Genomic DNA, 7,328 nt, shown 5'->3' with positions numbered 1-7,328 from the left:
GCATCCTTTTAGAGGGTCATTGAGGCCACTGGAGGTTTCTCTGTGTCCTCAGGGTCTCCTGAGTGGTGCAAATGGTTCCTGTAGACTGCAGTTTTTCCCCTCTGGAAATCCATTCCTCCTCCCACACCATTCAAAGGTTGTTCATCCCATATTGTATAGCCAAAAGTCACACCTTTTGGACAACCAAAGAGGCCATTTCTTAAACCTTTTGAGAGGAACTTGGACCGAAACAGAACCGATAGAATCTCTCGTTCCTCCTTCTCCTTCTCTCATAATTAATCACCCCACCAGTTAGTACTAGATTACAGGTTTGATTTTGCTCTCAGGGATCCTCCCCTGGTTGATCTTAATTACAATTGGATCGAAAGTCCTGCCTTTCCCCTAATTGCTATTATTTGGGTCAATAATGCAGAGGGTGCGAGCAATAGACTTAACTACTTAAAAGCCTTCTCTAACTCATTTGCAAGGTAATTAACTAGCCACTGGTCAATACTGTGTAACCTTTGATTTTTTTTTCCTTTGGTATCATCTGAAAGTTGCACATTTGGAGAGAACAATCCATCAGTGTGAAAAGCTAAAGGAGGTTGAGAAGAAGTGTAGCATTGCAGCCAGCTCCTTCTCCAGCCAAGCACTGCTCAATGGCTGGGGGAATTTGAGAACATCTTGCAAGTGCTCTCACAAAATGGTTTCCCCTGATGGGCATATAGCCATCCTTTAATCAGTTGGCAGGGCTGGATGCCACTGCATTCCATTCCGATTAACAGAGTTGGAAATGGAGACCCTACACCTTTTCTGACAGATGGCACTCCGGTCTCTTCTTGAAAGCCTCCAATGATGAAGCTCCCACAACTTCTGAAGGCAACTTCTCTTCCATAGGCTGATTCCCTGTTCCATTGGCTGCTTCCCTGTCAGAAAATTCCTCCTTATTTCCAGGTTGAATCTCTCCTTGATCAGTTTCCATCCATTATTCCTTCTCTGGCCTTCGGGTGCTTTGGAAAATAGCTTGACCTCCTCCTCTCTGTGGCAGCCCCTCAAATATTGGAAGACTGCTCTCCTGTCTCCCCTGGTCCTTCTTTTCACTAGACTAGCCATGCCCAGTTCCTGCAACCGTTCATCATATGTTTTAGCCGGTGATCATCTTAGATAGATTCAGATTAACAGAGTTGGAAGGGACCTTGTAGGTCATCTAGTCCAACCGCCCACCCAAGCAGGAGGCCCTACTCCATTTCTGACAGATGGCAGTCCAGTTTCTTCTTGAAAGCTTCCTGTGATGAAGCTCCCACAACTTCTGAATGCAACTTACGTTCCATTGGTTGAGTGCTTTCCCTTTTAGAAAATTTCTCCTTATTTCCAGGTTGAATTGCTCCTTGATCAGTTTCCATACATTATTCCTTGTCGGATTCCTTGGAAAATAGCTTGACCCCTTCCTCTCTGTGTCAGCCCCTGAGATATTGGAACACTGCTATCATGTCTTCCCTAGTCTTTCTTTTCATTAAACTAGACCTATCCAGTTCCTGCAGTCGTTCTTCCTATGTTATAGCCTCCAGTCTCCTAATCATCTTGGTTGCTCTTCTCTGCATTCTTTCTAGAATCTCAACATCTTCTTAGTTTTCAATTTACAACCACAACCGAGCCCCAAATTTATGTTGCTAAGCAGGGCAGTCATTAATTGAGTTTTGCCCCATTTTAGGATCAACATCTTTTCACACCTAATTTACCTTAGTTTTTAAAAAAATGATCAACAAACTTTCAATTGAAGTGCCCAACTAAGGCTGTTTTCCAGTTTGGTTTTCTATGAATGAGGATTGATTGATTGGTTAATCAATTTTTTAAAGTTGTCTGAGACTTAGAGACTGTACTAACATGGACAGACCATGAGTACATAAAATGCACTAATCTATGCAGATATCAATTAATTCAGTCAACAGAATAGGTTGTATGAATGCAACCCATGTAACAGAACTATTTCTTTTAACTAGGGTTGGTTGAATCAACTGATGGCTGTGAAAGTTGGACCATAAGGAAGGTTGAGCATCAAAGAATGGAGGCCTTTGAATTCTGGTGCTGGAGAAGACTCCTGTGAGTCCCTTGGACTGCAAGGTGATCCAATTGGTCAGTCCTAGAGGAGATCAACCCTGACTGCTCTTTAGAAGGCCAGATCCTGAAGAGGAAACTCAAAGACTTTGGCCACCTAATGAGAAGGAAGGACTCCCTGGAGAAGAGTCTCATGCTGGGAACGATGGAGGGCAAAAGAAGAAGGGGACGGCAGAGAAGGAGGTGGCTGGATGGAGTCACCGAAGCAGTCGGCATGAGCTTAAATGGACTCTAGAGGATGGTAGAGGGCAGGAAGGCCTAGAGGAACATTGTTCATGGGGTTGCAATGGGTCAGACACAACTTCGCAATTAACAACAACATCAACCCATGATAAGTCAGAAAAAAATCACTTATCTATTAGCTCCAATGTGAATTATCTCAGTGAGAGTTTCTAATAATTGAAGAGTAGAGATAGTCAATAGAATGTCCTGGATTATATTCCAGCATTTGCAAATAAGAAAGATTCCGGATCACCAGCCCAGCTATTCAATGGATCCATGATTAGACTATTGGTTTGTACAATATGCAGTGGCTTGTTTTAGCTATGGTTTTGGAAAGATACCTTGTATGTATACAGAATAAGAGTTGGAAGGGTGGTCTTCTAGTCCAACCCCCTACTCAAGTAAGAGGCCCAGTACCATTCCAGACAAATTATTGTCCAAGCTTTTCTTCAAAACCTCCAGCTTTGGAGCATTCATAACTTCTGGAGGCAAGTTGTTCCACTGATTCATTGTTCCTACTGTCAGGAAATTTCTCCTTAGTTAAGTTGCTTCTCTCCTTGATTTGTTCCCATCCATTGCTTCTTGTTCTGCCTTCAGGTGCTTTGAAGAATAGTTTGGCTCCCTCTTCTTTGTGGCAACCCCTGAGATATTGGGAAACTGCTATCATGTCTCCCCTAGTCCTTTTTCCTCAACTAGCCATGCCCAGTTCCTGCAACTCTTCTTCATATGTTTTAGCCTCCAGTCCCGTAATCATCTTTGTTGCTCTCCTATGTTCAGAGGTTCTAACGACCCTGTGGATGAGGGCCAGAATTCCTCTCTCGAACCTCAAATGGGTTACTCTCTTTGAGATGCATACGTAATTGAGAAAAATGAATGCTACCATAACCTTTGAGCTGGTCAACTAATTGAGAACTGAATCTGAATATTCATGACCGGACATCCAAAGCTACCAAGTGCCCAAGTAAGAAGAGGTTCATTAGACTTAATCAAGAAAATATTTAAGCATGCAAATATGCACCCGCCCTTCCTGCTTGCTTAATTTGCATATGTACCCAAGCTTGCTTTTGTCTTGATTATCCTCTCCCTCTCTCTCTTTCTCTCTCTTTCTCTTGCTACTTATTTTAATTTCATTTGCATCCTTTTTAGCACTGTGTCATTTACAAGCCGCTGGAGAGGAAGTGCTGGGCCCCTTTCGCCGGTATTTATGGCACGTCTCCTCCAACGAAGATGCTACAGAATGTAAATGACTCTCATCTGTCTTCCTTAAAAATATCCTGTGCCCTTTTGTATATTTTCTGCAGTTCGGCTGGTTCATCTTGGTTGAACGCATCGCCCGTGTTAGGTCGGAATTCTGGAATCCACAGGATCCCGGAAAGCTTTGGAGTAGAGGTAGTCCACAACCTATGACCATTATTGACCTCCAATTTTTCACTTCCTGAATTTTGACCGTCCTGCGCCCAGCAGGAAGGGAACGATTGCCCCTAGTACAGGTAGTAGAATAGAATAGAAGAACAGAGTTGGAAGGGACCTTGGAGGTCTTCTAGTCCAACCCCCTGCTCAGGCAGGAAAGCCTACACCACTTCAGACAAATGGTTATCCAACGTCTTCTTAAAAACTTCCAGTGTTGGAACATTCACAACTTCTGAAGGCAACTTTTCCCACTGATTAATTCTTCTCACTGTCAGGAATTCCTCCTTATTCTAAGTTACTTCTCTCCTTGATTAGTTTCCACCCATTGCTTCTTGTCCTGCCCTCAAGTGCTTTGGAGAATAGCTTGACTCCCTCTTCTTTGGGGCAACCCCTGAGATATTGGAAGACTGCTATCATGTCTCCCCTAGTCCTTCTTTTCATTAAGCTACTCAATTCCAGCAACCGTTCTTCATATGTTTTAGCTTATTTAGTATCCTGTGACTATCGCTAAGTGTTGTATCTTATGATTCTTGATGAATGTATTTTTTTATGTACTGAGAGTATGTGCACCAAAGACAAATTCCTTGTGTGTCCAATCACTCTTGGCCAATAAAGAATTCTGTTCTATTCTATTCTATTCCTAATTCTTTATTCTATTCTATTCCATTCCATTCCTCTATTCTATTCTATTTTCCATTCCATTCCTCTATTCCTTCTTTCCTTATTCTATTCTATTTATTCCATTCCATTCAATTCCATTCTATTCTATCCTATCCCATCCCGATTTCTATTCTGTATTTTCTATTTTCTTTTCTTTTCTATTCTTTTCTATTCTATTCTCTGTTTTGTTTATATCAACGGGAAAGGCAGAACTGATCGCTAGCCCACTGCCACCCTGGCAAAGGATAATGGAAGATGTAGTCCTACATATTTAATCTGGAAGGCAGCTAAGGTTCCAGCTGGACTTGGCAAAGGCAGTTATTTTGACCGGTTTTCATTCGGAATCAATCCACCCAAAACCGAGATCTGACTAAAAAGGCAGGCCCTTCATCCCTTCCGTTGATAAGGAAGCCAAAAGGCAGCGATACAAAGACACAGAATTATAATGATGCTGTTCCAGGAAATCGGCAGGGTGTGAAGCCCATGTGATGGGAGGGCAGGGAGGGGAGGGAGATGATGGGGCTTCTGATCCTCCTTATTTCCCCCCTCCCTGCCGTTTGATGAATATAATTTCCCATGGAGCCTTCTAAAGATTATTCTGCAGGCAGCTCAGAACTCTTTGCCGAGTGGATTGACTTAAAAAAAAAAAACCCAACAAAAAAGTGTTTTCAATGTGGGCAGAATGGTGGAATCTGACAGCCGGAAGGCCTTGGAAAAAAAAAGCTTGCTGGATTGAACATGGTCTATTATGCTTTGCCAGGTGGGAGGCCGTAATCAGAAGAAAGGTTCACACAACCCCTGTTCGTGGCCTGTATTTCTTGTCCCAGCAAGCCTGTATTGTGGCCTGCCAGCAGCCAGCATATCTGGCAGCAGATTCAGACAGTGAGAAGGTCGGGGCGGAACATGGGCCAGTCCTGGAGTCTGGGGAAGGCTTTGATGGGGGCTCTGCGTTGGAGGCAGAGAGGGGGCGGCAGGGCCATCTGCGATCTGCACAGATCGGCGGCCGCCTTGCCTTGTTTGCTGATCGCTGGAGTCGCATCACCTCTGATGCATGGGTTCTGCAGACGGTTGAGTTTGGTTTAAAGTTAGAGTTTCGTTCCCATCCCCTGAATAGGTTCCGTCTTTTCTCCTCCTCCAAGAATACAGCAAAGCGTTCCCTTATGCACAAAGCCATCCAACATTTGCTTGTCATTAGGGCGGTGGAGTTAATTCTGGAGTGGGAGAAGAGTCAAGGATTCTATTCCAATGTGTTCGTACTTCCTAAAAGTTCAGGGGGGTGGAGGGCTATTTTAGACCTCAAATTGTTGAATTCCAGACTGGCCTATATAAAGTTTAAAATGGCTTCTCTCAAATCCATCCTAGAGGGGATCAGACAGGGTGACTTCCTAGCATCCATAGATCTCACGGAGGCATACCTGCACATCGTGATTGCTCTGGACCACCATAAATTCCTTAGGTTTTTGTATGGGAGGGTGCATTACCAATGCAGGGCCCTTCCCTTCGGTTTGGCATCTGCTCCCAGGATCTTCACCAAGGTGTTAGCTGTAGCAACAGCCAATCTCTGGTCCTCCCCAGTCTGGTTGCATTGCTACCGAGATGACATCCTCATGTTGGCCACAACGGCAGACTGGGTGGAGAGGGACCTGTGTCGTACAATTGCTACCCTGCAGTCCCTGGGGTTCTTGATTAACCTCGAGAAGAGTCATCTAGTTCTCACCACTAGGCTTCAACACCTGGGGACTGTCATTGACTCAGTGGCGTGTGAGGTGTTTCTGTCACAGGAGCACAGGGACAGTATGATGGAGTTGATCCGGGAGATCCGCAAGCCACGTTCTGTTCCCGTAGCTCTCCTCTCCAGGCTCCTGGGCAAGTTCATCTCCTGCATCGGGATAGTGCCCTGGCCACGCCTCCATGCCAGAGAACTGCAGTGATTCCTGCTACCGCATCAGAGAGATGGGACGAGCGACGCCTATTCAAGGTCCTGGTGCCACCCCAGGTATTCCTCTCCTTCCGTTGGTGGATGTCCCCGGCGCTGTCCAAGGGGTTCCCACTTCAGGGAACCAGAAAGGTTCTGCCCGAAGGTCCTGACTATGAACATGTGTCTATTCAGCTGGGGGGCACACTTGGGCTCTCAGATAGCTCAGGGCAGATGGACACCCACGGACTTACAGAAGAACATCAACAGGTTGGAGCTCAGAGTGATACACCTGGCTCCTCGACACTTCAAGGAGGCAGTGGTCGGTCAACACCTCCTGGTCATGACGGACAACGTGGCAGCCAAAGCCCATGTGAACATGCAGAGGGGCACACATTCCATGGCACTGTGCGACAAAGCTGTTTGCTTAGGCAATTGGGTGGAACGGAATCTCTCATCGATTCGGGCAGAACACATCTCTGGGGTAAACAATCAACAGGCAGACTGGCTCAGCAGGGAGACGGTGGACCATGGAGAATGGCAACTGCTTCCCAGCATCTTCGACCGGATTTGCCAGAGATTTGGTCGGCCAACAGCGGATCTCTTTGCCACCCTGTCGAACAGCTAGGTTCCGAGGTTCATCCCACGGGTCCCGGATCGAGGAGCAATAGACGTTGACACCCTACACTGCAGGTGGCCATCAGGCCTCCTCTACACCTTCCCTCCCCTTCCTCTCCTTCCTTCCACGCCCAGTTCCTGCAACTGTTCTTCATATGTTTTAGTCTCCAGTCCCCTAATCCTCTTTGTTGCTCTTCTCTGTGCTCTTTTTTTGCCTTAGAAATCCAATCATCCCCTTGGTTCAGTATTGTTTCTTTTGTCCAACGATAAATGGTCATTTTTATTTATTTATTTGTAAATAATAACATTTGTGCTAGTAGTTCCCGACTCTAGGGGACGGTGCTCATCTCCATTTCAAAGCCGAAGAGCCAGCGCTGTCCGAAGATGTCTCCGTGGTCATGTGGTCGGC

The sequence above is a fragment of the Thamnophis elegans genome, chromosome 13 (genome assembly GCF_009769535.1).
Source record: "Thamnophis elegans isolate rThaEle1 chromosome 13, rThaEle1.pri, whole genome shotgun sequence".
Classification (NCBI taxonomy): Eukaryota; Metazoa; Chordata; class Lepidosauria; order Squamata; family Colubridae; genus Thamnophis; species Thamnophis elegans.
The sequence above is the reverse complement of the archived record's forward strand: the minus strand, read 5'-3'. Positions refer to the sequence as shown.